Source organism: Elaeis guineensis, chromosome 4 (genome assembly GCF_000442705.2).
Source record: "Elaeis guineensis isolate ETL-2024a chromosome 4, EG11, whole genome shotgun sequence".
NCBI classification, from domain to species: domain Eukaryota; kingdom Viridiplantae; phylum Streptophyta; class Magnoliopsida; order Arecales; family Arecaceae; genus Elaeis; species Elaeis guineensis.
In genome coordinates this window covers 4,029,874-4,043,124 of record NC_025996.2, presented here as the reverse complement: position 1 = coordinate 4,043,124, position 13,251 = coordinate 4,029,874, and the positions used below count along the sequence as shown (strand labels likewise).

Here is a 13,251-nt window from a genome sequence, read left to right as displayed (position 1 = left end):
AAAATATTTGGCAATAGCTAAATGAATATGGAGAGTAAATTAATTCAGGACTAATGGCTAAAAGCAAGAATGCAAAAAATAATGAAGAGTTAAAGGGAAGCAAATATGCACACCACAAACAAAAAGATTTATAGTGGTTCGGTGCCAACCTTGCACCTATATCCACTCTCCAAGCTCCTACTTGGAATTCCAATCCACTAATCTTGTATTCAACCCGAATACAAACGTCGAAACTCTGACTCTAGCTATTCCAAGCTAGACCACTTGTTTCGGGTACAAGCCAACCCAATACACTCCGATTCTAGGTTGGATCAACCTTCTCTTATTGGAACCCCTCCAAAACAAAAACCAACACTCAAACTGAGTATAACAATATATACAAATAAGTACAGAGAAAGCTCCTTTAATGAGCGAATATAACTTTAAATTACTTTACTCAAGAGAAGAAGACCCTCTTCGAATTTCTCAAAGTGGTTGGAGACTTGAATGTGCACTTGAGGAGTTGGTGAGCTTGGTTTAAGGCTTCTTCAAGCTTTGAATGAACTCTTGCTTAGGGCTGAAAAGTTGGCTTGAAAAAACCCTTTTTCAAAATCTCTCTTTTGAACTCTTGAATGCTCTTCTTAACTCTTCCAAAAACTTTTTGTTTCCCCCTTTTGGATCCTTTTATAGCTTTAAGAAATAGAGAAAAATATTCTAGGCTGAAAAAGAGCCGTTAGACCACATTAAATGAGCATTAAAAGCACTTAAAATGGGTTAAAAACTACCGTTGTGGAGAAATCCCATCACAGGGGTCGACTCATGGTCGACTCATGGGTCGACCTCTGTGGAAGAAATCAGAAAATATATTCTGTGATTTTTGGCCTAAAAACTACAGGGGTCGACTCATGGGTCGAGTCATGCCTTGGGGGTCGACTCACAGGTTGTGCCAGGCCAAAAAATCTGCGTGCCAAACAGCTCATGTGCCATGAGTTGACTCATGGTCGACTCATGATTTCAAACATGCATATCTTTCAAAATACAAGTCCAAAAATAATGAAATTTTCACCATGGATCACAAATCTTTTGTTCTATCATTTGATACATCAAATCAGGGTTTTGTAAAAATTATAATTTTGCCCCTGAAGAGCAAAAAGTCTTTTTCAAATAAAAATTATTAGTACCCCTTCAACTGCTTTGTAATCATCAAAATCAATCTAAGGAGCAACAATCTCTCCTTTTTGATGATGACAAAAATACTTGAACAAAAGCATCTATGTGAATCATGAATTTCAAATTATAAGTGCATTAGCTTGAAAAGAAGATTGATTCTTTTGGCATGTGATACAAGTGCTCATTTGCATAAATAGTTTGCCCATTGCTTAATGATTTGAAAATTTGCTCATTTGATTATGTGATTTTGGTGTTAGAGTAAAAATTTATTTTTGTTATCAGAGCAAGTTGTATCTTAAAATTTGCTCATTCTCATTTGATTATTTAGTTTTAGTATCAGAGCAAGTTTAATAATTAAGTGTACCAATGCATGTCTAAGAATTAATTTAAAGTATATCAGAGCATGTCAAATTTAAGATGTATCAGAGCAAGTTAAATTTTAAAGCATATCAGAGCATGTCAAATTTAAGATGTATCAGAGCAAGTTAAATTTTAAAGCATATCAGAGCATGTTAAGAGTAATTTTAAAGGTTGCTCATTTGCATTGTACTTAGCAATTTACTCATTGTATTTTTAAGTCATTTAATAATTTTGCTTTTGATATTGTTCTTTAATTTCTCCCCAATTCATTTTTTATTTTCAAGTCTTTTAATAATTTATAATTTTGCTTTTGATATGTTTTTTTTTCTTTAATTTCTCCCCTTTTTGACATCATCAAACATTGTTAACTCCCCCTCTTTTTCTGAATACGTTTTCTCTTTAGTGTTTCTTCAAACTTCTAGTGCTAATCATTAATGTTTGCTCCCCCTGAATACAGCAATCATTAACCAAAATATGCCATAGATTACCATAGATATGAATTATCAACAAAGAGAAGATATATAATCAAGAGATGATTGACACCATTACAAAGAGTAGATATATAATTAAAAGATGATTAAAACCATAGTTTTTTTTCACTACATATTTCATAAAATAAAAATCAACCAGTTAATATCATTACATGGCCCAAAAGATAGATCCTAGAAAGAACAACAGACATGACTAACACTTAGGATCTAGTAAGCTCATGACTAGATGGATCGGAGTCATCAGAGATAGGGTGAGGAGATGATGGATCTCGACCAAGAGCACGTCCTCTACCCCGTCTGCCTCGCATGAGTAGAGGTGCTGGCACGAGCAGTGAGCGAGATGAACTAGGAGGCTGAGAACGTTGAGAGGCCAAAGACTGGACTGAAAGAGTGAGTCTAATGGAATCAAGAACGTTCAGTGCTCTCGAAACAGACTGAAGCAGAGCAGTGAACTGAGTAGATGCATACTCACTCGAGCCTCTGATCTCTCTCCTCAATAACTCATAACCACCCTCCAATGCACCTCTGAGCTTGCCAGCCTCTGCAGTAAGGTATGTGACCTCAATAGTGCTCTCCTGTGGCTGAGGATGGGCCAAAGCTAAGACTTGTCCCTGCAAGTCAAGAACTCTCCCAGTCAGTCTCAAAATGCAATCCTCGAGCTGCTGATCCGAATAGACTGATCTGCGATCAACTGAAATACAGTGGAGATATGGGGATCAAGATCTGATCAGATGAACCTAATGATGTGGATCCCGGTGCAAATGTAGAAGTGCTCCACTGACGAGAAAGCAAGGAAGCCACACGCTGAGAAATCTGCTCGATCTGATCATCAGCTAATCTGAACTCTGAAGGAGGTGCTCTGCTGTCTGGCTGCTGAACTGGTGTGTACCTCCTGGCAGAATCTGAAGGGCCAACCTCTGGATCTGAAATAAACTGGATATCTGGAGATGCTGCCCTGAAGTCATGGAGAGGAGATGAGGGACCTTCTTCTTCAGCTCTGTCTCCTCTACTCTGTCCTCAGAACCCTCGATCCAACCACCATCAGTCTTAGTGAATCCCATACGGTGCAGAGTGTGTTAGTTGATGGTGTCTGCGTGGGAAAGCTTAGCAGATGCCTCCCCCTCAAAACTGACTCCAAACCTCCTGAAAACTAGTGTGAGAGCCATACCAAAAGACAGATGTGCCTTGGATCTGTTCAGTGTCTCTCTCATGGCCTCAATCATTAAAGCAGGGAGGTTTAAGGGGGTTTGAGTGATCACATGAAACATTATACAAATATCTCGACCATAAAGGAGGTCATGCCTACCACTCCTTGGGAAGAAAAGCTTTATCACTAATTGATGTAAGATTCTCATTTCAATTGACAAAATTTTGACTTTCAATTTATTCAAACTTCTCGAGTAGGTTCCTCCTAGAATTACATTGATCCCCTCTTCCTTCACTGTGAGTTCCATGTAAGAATATCCCTCACAGGGCAAATGTAGTATCTCTCCCAAAGTAATAGGATCTAAACATATATCAACTCCCTTAACAGTAGAAGTTACTGTTCTATTGCCATAGTGTAGATTTTGATAAAATTCTCTAACCAAGTCTACAAATGTAACTTCCTTGAGAGAGCAGTAAAAACTCCAACCCTGGTTTTTTATCTTTGTTCCAAAGGAGAAATCTTCTTTTTCAAAGAATCTAAAATCCCCATTCTTGTCGGTTTCTACCTTCCTATCAGATAGAGGGATTTTGCTAGGACTAAGGGGAGACTGAGAGGGACCTTGAGCAGACACTGAAGTCGGAATGGGAGCAGTGGAGGACTGAGCAGCTTGCCTTTTCCTGCGGACACTTTCTTCCAGCTCACGGACTGATTTTCTTCTTTGAGGGAGCTTCATCTTTGGGGCCATTCTTACCACAAGAGCAGGCAGGGAGACTCGGAGGATCAAATGGGTGAGGAGAAGGAGGGTTACTAGAGGATGGAAAGGGATTTTGGCAGAGAGAAGAGACGGTTTTGAGAAGAATGGTGGAAGCTAGGGCACGCTCCAACCGCTTCAATCAAGGGAGAAGGACGCGAAAAGCTCCTTTTCCAGGCAGTGATTTGAGGTGGAGAGAAGAAGGGAGAATGTTCTTGGGTTAAATCCTTGGTTTTGGAGAGAAAGAAGATGAGGATGACGGGTCTTGGAGGGAGGAAGACGAAGAGAATAGAGGGTCGGCTCATGAACAAATTTTAAGATAAAATGGAATGAGCCCGTAGGATGTTGGCCGAAAATTACAAGTTTGCCAATGGGTCGACCCTAGGGGGTCGACTCATGAATCACAAAAATTCAAAAAAAATATGAATAAATTTCAAAAAAATTTAAAATTTTGGGAGAAGGAATTTTGCTCAATGACAGGTTGTGAGAATGATAATCTTGAGCTTTTAGGACCAAGAGAGATGATGAAAATTGATCTCAAATCGATTCCTTGGAAATGGAGAAACACTTAGGCATAAGGATCAAGAATTCTTAGATTTCTCCTAATTTCACAGAATCTATCCTCGCTAAGGGCCTTTGTAAAGATATCAGCTAATTGATTTTCAGTGCAAACATATTCAAGAGTTATATCTTTGTTTTGAACATGTTCTCTTATAAAATGATGTCTTATTTCAATATGCTTAGACCTTGAATGTTGAATTGGATTTTTAGTTAGATTTATGGCACTTGTGTTGTCGCATCTTATGGGTGTTTCATTAAGTTTGATTTCAAAGTCTTCGAGTTATTGCTTAATCTACAAGATTTGAGCACAACAACTTCCGGCTGCAATGTATTCGGCCTCAGCCGTAGACAGTGCTACCGAATTTTGTTTCTTGCTAAACCAGGAGATTAGGTTAACTCCAAGAAATTGGCAAGTTCCACTAGTGCTTTTTTTATCTAATCTACATCCAGCAAAATCAGCATCTGAATATCCTAATAAATCAATTAGTGAGTCCTTAGAGTACCATAGCCCTAGAGTTTGAGTACCATTCAAGTATCTAAGGATTCTTTTAACAACATTCAAATGAGATTCTTTAGGATTAGATTGAAATCTAGCACACAAACAGACACTAAACATGATATCAGGCCTACTTGCAGTTAAATATAATAGAGAGCCAATCATACCTCTATAGTATTTTAAGTCTACACATTTACCTTCTTCATCCTTGTCAAGCTTACATGAGGGCTCATGGGTGTGCCAATTGCTTTGGAGTTCTCCATTCCAAATCTTTTGAGTAATTTCTTGGTGTGCTTGCTTTGGGTGATGGAGATTCCTTCTTTTGTTTGTTTGATTTGGAGTCCGAGGAAGAAGGTAAGTTCTCCCATCATGCTCATCTCAAACTCCCCCTGCATGAGCTTAGCAAAGTCTTGACAAAGAGACTCATTAGTAGACTCAAAAATAATGTCATCAACATAAATTTGTATAACTAACATATCATTTTGATTTCTTTTAATGAAGAGGGTTGTGTCTACATTACCTCTTGAAAAACCATTATTTAGTAAAAATTTGCTTAGCCTATCATACCAAGCCCTAGGTGCTTGTTTTAATCCATATAAAGCTTTATTTAATTTAAAAACATGATTAGAAAAAGCATGATTTTCAAATCTCGAGAGTTGTTCTACATAGACTTCTTCAGCAATATATCCATTTAAAAATACACTTTTGACATCCATTTGAAATAATTTAAATTTCATAAAGCAAGCATATGCAAGTAGAAGTCTAATGGCTTCTAATCTAGCAACAGGTGCAAAGGTCTCATCAAAATCAATTCCTTCTTCTTGATTATAACCTTTAGCAACCAATTTTGCTTTATTTCTTATTACATTACCATGTTCATCTAATTTGTTCCTAAAGATCCATTTTGTGCCAATTATTGAATAATTTTTAGGTCTTGATACTAAAGTCCATACATTATTTCTTTCAAATTGATTAAGTTCCTCTTGCATTACATTAATCCAATTATGATCATTTCAGCTTCTTCAATAATTTTTGGTTCAAGATGAGATACAAAAGCACAATGATTAAATACATCTCTAAGTGAATAATGAGTTTTTACCCCATGTATAGGATCACCAATAATTAACTCCTTAGGGTGATTGTAAACATACCTCCATTCCTTGGATAGGTCATTTGTACCTTGAGGTTGTTCTTGAATTTCTTCACCTCTCTCATCTTGTTTATCTTCTTGTTCCTCGTCCTCTTGAGTTGTTGAATCTTTCAGAGTGATCTCCTTCATTCCTTCTATTAGAGGATCTACATCATCAACACCCTCATTCTTCCTTGAAGGAAGATCGTTAGATTCATCAAAAACAACATGTATGGACTCCTCTACTACTAAAGTTCTTTTGTTAAAAACTCTAAAAGCTTTACTAGTGGAGGAGTAACCAAGAAAGATTGCTTCATCTGATTTTGCATCAAATTTATCAAATCTTTCTTTACCATTATTTAACACAAAATATCGGCAACCAAAAATATGAAAATATGCAATATTAGGTTTTCTTTCTTTCCAAAGTTCATAGAGGGTTTTCTTTAAAATTTGTCTAATCAAAGCACGATTTAAAATGTAACATGCTGTGTTAATTACTTCCGCCCAAAAATATCTTGGAAGGTTGCTTTCACAAAGCATGGTACGGGCCATTTCTTCTAAGATTCTGTTTTTCCTTTCTACTACCCCATTTTGTTGGGGTGTCCTAGGAGCAGAGAAGTTATGGCCAATTTCATTTTCATCACAAAAGTTTTCAAAGTCTTGATTTTCAAATTCAGTTCCATGATCGCTTCGAATATTTTGAATTGAAAATCCTTTTTTATTAGTGACTTTTCGGTAAAATTTAGTGAAAATATAAAAAGTTTCATCTTTGTGTGCTAAAAAGAAAACCCAAGTAAAACGAGAGTAATCATCTATAATTACAAAACCATATCGTTTTCCTCCTAGACTAGTGGTTCTAGTTGGTCCAAATAAGTCCATATGCAGAAGCTCTAAAGGTCTAGAAGTTGAAATAATATTTTTGGATTTAAATGAAACTCTTGTTTGTTTACCTAGTTGGCATGCATCACAAATTATATCTTTTTCAAAATTCAGTTTAGGCAAGCCAAGAACTAATTCTTTCTTAATTAATTTTGAAAGAGAATGCATGCTAATGTGTGCAAGTCTACGATGCCAAAGCCAACTAGTCTCATTAACTTTAGCATTCAAGGATACTAGGCATTGCATGTTTATTTTAGCTAAATCATTTAAATCTACCATATAAACATTGCCATGTCTATGTCCAATAAATTTAATGCCATCGTTAATAGGACTAGTTACAATGCAAACAGACGATTCAAAAACAACTTTATATCCTTTATCATAAAATTGACTAATGCTTAGTAAATTGTGCTTTAAACCATCCACTAACAAAATATTTTCAATGTATTTGGAGGGAGTGATACCAATGTTACCTATACCGATGATCTTTCCTTTGCCATTATCTCCAAAGGTGACCATCCCTCCATCCTTAGCATCAAGCGTGATGAATTGTGATTCATCACCAGTCATGTGTCTCGAGCATCCACTGTCAAGATACCATTTCCTGTTTCTTCCTTGGGATGCTAGACACACCTGCAAGCAAAAGTCAAGTTTTTGTTTTAGGTACCCAAACTTTCTTGGGTCCTTTTTGGTTAGTCATAATGGTTCCTTTTGGAACCCATATTTTCTTTATAGTTGATTTTGCAGATTTGTTAGAGAAGTAAGTGTATGATTTATGTCCTACTATACCATATTTGAAACAAGTAATATTGGTAGACTTGTTACTTAAAGAGTTTATATAAATATTTTTCAGATATTTTTATTTCTTCAAGGGGTTATAGCCAAGTCCAGCCTTATCATACACGGCTATTTGATTATCAAGAATCATATTGAGTTTATTTGAACTCAAGGTGAACTTTTCTACTATTGGTTTCAGCTTGGCAATTTCATTCTTTAAGCTTTGATTTTCTTGAAGCAGGGTGGATTTTTCAATTGAAATGTTTTCAGTCTGTTTCAATAAAGATTGATTTTTCAATTTTAGCTCTTTGTTTTTCATCCCTAGTTTCTTTAATTCATCAACTAAATCATAGAATGCTTCATGTAATTCTTCAAATGTAAAGTCACTAGGGGTTTCGGAAATTACCTCATTTACGTGTGCCATAAGGCACAGGTTGGCTTGTTCGGTTGAGGTTTCCTCATCTGAGCTTGAGTCATCACTCGCACTCCATGTGGCCATCATGGCCTTCTTCTTGAACTTGTTGGGACCTTTCTTCAGTTGTGGGCATTCGGATTTGAAGTGTTCCGGCTTCTTGCACTCGTAGCAGATAAGGGGTTGGTCTTTCTCTTTTTCTTTGCTTTGTTCTCCTTTTGTGAATGGCCTCTTCCTCATCCCCTGTTTTCTTTTTCTCAAAAATTTCTTAAATCTTCGGGTGATGAGTGCCATCTCTTCATCCTGTTCTTCATCTTCAGTGTCATCAGTTTCTTCATCTGGTGGAGCTGTGGATTTGAGGGCAATGGTTCTTTTCTTTTTGACTTCTTCCTCTTGATGTTGCTTCATGCTTAGCTCATGAGTCATCAAATATCCAAGAAGCTCTTCTAGAGGTAGAGTGTTCAAGTCCTTGGCTTCTTGGATGGCAGTCACTTTGGCTTCCCAAGTTCTTGGTAAGGACCTGAGAATCTTTCTTACAAGCTCACTGTTAGTATAGGACTTACCAAGACTCTTTAAATCATTAATAATATCAGTAAAGCGAGTAAACATTCCAGTTATGGACTCATCATGCTCCATTTTAAACAATTCATATTTATGCACAAGCATATTTATTTTAGACTCTTTTACTTGATTGGTTCCCTCATGGGTTACTTCTAACCTATCCCATATTTTTTTAGCAGATGAGCAAGTAGAAATGCGATTAAATTCGTTTGCATCAAGAGCACAATAAAGAACATTCATTACTTTAGCATTTAATTGGGCCATCTTCTTATCAACCTCATCCCATTCTTTCTCGGGTTTGGTTGATTCCTCACCATCTATAATTTTAGTGGGTGTGTGAGGACCGTTCACTATGATACTCCACATATCATAGTCGAGTGCTTGTATGAATATTTTCATCCGAGCTTTCCAATAGGTGTAATTAGACCCATTGAAAAGTGGAGGTCGGTTGGTGGATTGCCCCTCGGCTAGAGAAGTACCGACGTGGGTTGCCATAGATCTTTGGCTCTTTGATTGTTTAGATCAAAGAAGGGCTAGAGCACTGGGCTATGATACCACTTGTTGCCCAGCTATGCAACCCAAGAGGGGGGGTGAATTGGGTTTCTAAAAATTTTAAGCTTAACTTATGACTTATGAAAAATATTTGGCAATAGCTAAATGAATATGGAGAGTTAAATTAATTCAGGACTAATGGCTAAAAGCAAGAATGCAAGAAAATAATGAAGAGTTAAAGGGAAGCAATTATGCACACCACAAACAAAAGGATTTATAGTGGTTTGGTGCCAACCTTGCACCTACATCCACTCCCCAAGTTCCTACTTGGGAATTCCAATCCACTAATCTTGTATTCAACCCGAATACAAACGTCGGAAACTCCGACTCTAGCTATTCCAAGCTAGACCACTTATTTTTCAGGTACAAACCAACCCAATACACTCCGATTCTAGGTTCGGATCAATCTTTCCTTGTTTTGGAACCCTTCCAAAACAAAAACAATCACTCAAACTGAGTAAAATAATTTATAGCACAAATAAGTACAGAAAAAGCTCCTTTAATGAGCGAATATAACTTTAAATACACTTTACTCAAGAGAAAAAGACCCTTTTTGGATTTCCTCAAAGTGGTTGGAGACTTGAATGTGCACTTGAGGAGTTGGTGAGCTTGGTTTAAGGCTTCTTCAAAGCTTTGAATGAACTCTTGATTAGGACTTAAAAGTTGGCTTGAAAAACTCTTTTTCAAATTCTCTCTTTTGAATGCTCTTGAATGCTCTTCTTAACTCTTCCGATCTCTTTCTTGTTTCCCACCTTTTGGATCCTTTTATAGCTTTAAGAAATAGAGGAAAATATTCTAGGCTGAAAAAGAGCCGTTAGACCACATTAAATGAGCATTAAAAGCACTTAAAACGGGTTAAAAACTAGCTGTTGCGGAGAAATCCCGTCACATGGGTCGACTCATGCCTGGGGGTCGACTCATGGGTCGACCTCTGTGGAAGAATACCAGAAAATAGGGTTCTGTAATTTTTGGCCTAAAAACTGCAGGGGTCGACTCATGGGTCGACTCATGCCTTGGGGGTCGACTCACAGATTGTGCCAAGTCAAAAAATCTGCGTGCCAAACAGCTCATGTGCCATGAGTTGACTCATGGGTCGACTCATGATTTTCAAACATGCATATCTTTCAAAATACAAGTCCAAAAACAATGAAATTTTCGCCAATGGATCACAAATCTTTTGTTCTATCATTTGATACTTTCAAATCAGGATTTTGATAAAATTACGATTTTACCCCTGAAGAACAATAAGTCTTTTTCAAATGAAAATTATTAGTTCCCTTCAACTGCTTTGTAATCATCAAAATCAATCTAGGGAGCAACAAAAACCAATCTTATTACAAAGAGAACTGTACATAGTCTATATTCACAACTATACCAAATCGTATTTGATCTCTTATAGAACAAGCACAACCACACGATAAGCAGTCTGTTACATGCCCGTTGAGACCGCGCTAAACATTGGCTACCACCACCGCCCCCACTTGAACATTGATCGAAGTTTGACTGGCCTCCGAGTCTTCCACCGAAAAAGAAGATTGAGCACCGGTAGCCGGGGGAGCAACGGGCCGGGGTGCAAGTACCGTGACTTTGATTCTCCCATAAATCCATTTCAGAAAAGATTGGCAATTTGGTTCTCCAAAGAGAAGCCATACCATTATCAAGCCAAACATGAGGTACGAGACCCATTGGAGCTTAGGAGGGAGATAGAGAGATACATACAAGCAGAAGGCCACAGCAGCTGAGAAAATGCTGATGGTGGCTGTGATGGCTCTTGTGTCTTTCTGAGGGGCATGGACTGATATCATAAAAGCCATGAAGCCCAACATTAATATGAAGATAAAAGCAATTCTACCTTTGGAGTCAGGCATGGCAGAAGCCCCAAGGAGGAGAGCAGTGATGATGGCAATGGCAAACGTGCGAATGCCATTTACGTTTACTTCATGGTAAGCTTGTCGACGATCACAGTGAGGGAGGCAACAACGGCGGCAGCAGCCACCAACATGTAATTTCCTTTGAACCGGTAGCATTTATATATCTTCTGTCTAATTTTCACTAAATATGAAAACAACACGGCGAAGTCTAGGACTTCCAACTGCATGCACTTGACATCTGGCCTAGAATAAGCGGATGTACATGAGGAGAGCGGGAATTGTTTTTTTCCTATGAAAACAAGAAAGCATTAGATTGAGACAGAGCAGGTTAGCTATATATATGAATTAGAAGAAAAACTCAGAAACATCTAAGAAGAAGATTGTGCAAAAATGGAGAAAAGATATGGATTAAGAGAAGATTACTTGTCCGGACTAGCGGTGGAAAATACTTCTTAAAGTTTAGGGGTGCTATCCCTCGGAAGCCGTCACCTTCTTTTTCACCATCTTTCCCTCCCCTGTCAGAAGAAAAAGGCAGTGGTAATTGTATGCTCACAACTAGCGAAATCTAGTAGATTAAGGACATGGATCCTTCTTTCATATGCAGCAAAATTTAGTGGATTAAGAAATTGTTCCCCGTCGCCTATAATAAAGAGAGGACTCTCACCAAAAAGAAATAAAGAGAGGATGAATTTTTGGACTGATCAAAACTAAGATCTGGCAGTAAAAGATTATCAAAGAGCTTACCGAAAGTTTGCAACAGAGAGACGTTATGAGGTTGAAACAGGGCAGCAGTGAGATGGCCTTGTCGACTAGCCATGCTAGACTTGGAGGGAACAGAAATTATTTCTTGGAGCCAGCTCTCTAAGATGAAGGGAAAACTAGGAGCAGAGAAGGTGAATGAGCTAGCTTAAACGTCTGAACTGATATATAGAGGCTCCAAGCGGGTCCGGTTAGGAAGGGGTTTTGGCTTCCATCCCACCACTTGTCCGAGATTACCTCACGTCTCATGTCAGGCGGAGTACAAAGTCTAAAACCTGCAAATAAATCTTCTTTATATTTTAACAAAAAACACTTGATTTGGTAAAACGAGCCCAGATAGTTCCCAGTAGAGTGGAAGCCTTAAAAATATGTATCTCAAGAGCCAAAAACAATTGATGATTGCTATTTTCAACCTCCCGGTGGAAGCTTCCCATGCAACTTCCATGCAAATGCGTCATCGCTGATTTAAGCACAAGTTTAAATGTATTTGTTATTACATTTGGATAAAATTTCAGAATTTGGAGAATATTCTTACTCGGCTCCACGGTAGCATGATTAGGGCATGCTCTTCGACGTTATTAAGTAACAAGGCCCGCCATTTCGATGCCACCCTAATTAAGGAGCACGACAGATGAAAAAAATCAAATCACATACTTTGGTTGGAAGGAATCCGTTACCATGCAAGACTTCCAACAAAACTATATCTCCAACAATGTCACCAAGTTTGAGTAGTTGGTCTTGAGCCAATTATTTTAGATCCAATCCACGTAATTGATGGCAACATAACCAATTACCTTAATATTTTGGTTTACCTTCTTGGACACCTCGGTGTGAGATGCTTTTGCACTTGGAAGCCATCCGCCTGAGTTATTTTCGATATTTTGCATAGGTCAAAACGTCCACCAGCGTGCGCTGTGGCTACCCCGAATCCTAGTTGTAAAAGACCGACCCTACATTCTTATGAACATGTGCTATAAAATAGTTATTATGCTATCAGAAAATATTTAAGATTCTGAAAAATAAAAAGTTGATTTTTTTTTTTTCGTTTCTAAAATAGGGTAATCAGAAAAAGAAAAATCAGGAGCCAGGACGCTTTCTAATTCTAGCAATAATTCAGGCATCCAATGATTCATGCAATACGACTTCCAAGGCTACGCTGATTTGGCGAACGAATCACCATTTTAGTTTCCTTAGATAAGAGTTATATTTTAAAAAAAATTCTGAGAAAATATTATAATATCATATTTTTTAGTGATATAACAATATGTTATATTTATATTTGATTTAAAAATATCAGGTCAGGGGGCTAAGGTATTCCCACCGGCCTAGGCCTGGCAGGACGTTCAGACTTGATTC

At 37.7% G+C, this 13,251-nt stretch overlaps 1 long non-coding RNA gene across 1 annotated transcript; it reads right to left on the bottom strand.

Moving 5' to 3' along the window:
- Positions 1-10,087: 10,087 nt before the first annotated feature.
- Positions 10,088-12,038, bottom strand: LOC140856846 (uncharacterized). The gene is made up of 3 exons (XR_012140446.1): positions 11,881-12,038; positions 11,560-11,651; positions 10,088-11,425 (listed from the first exon to the last, which is right to left on the bottom strand). It is a non-coding gene; the product is annotated as an uncharacterized lncRNA (long non-coding RNA).
- Positions 12,039-13,251: the final 1,213 nt, after the last annotated feature.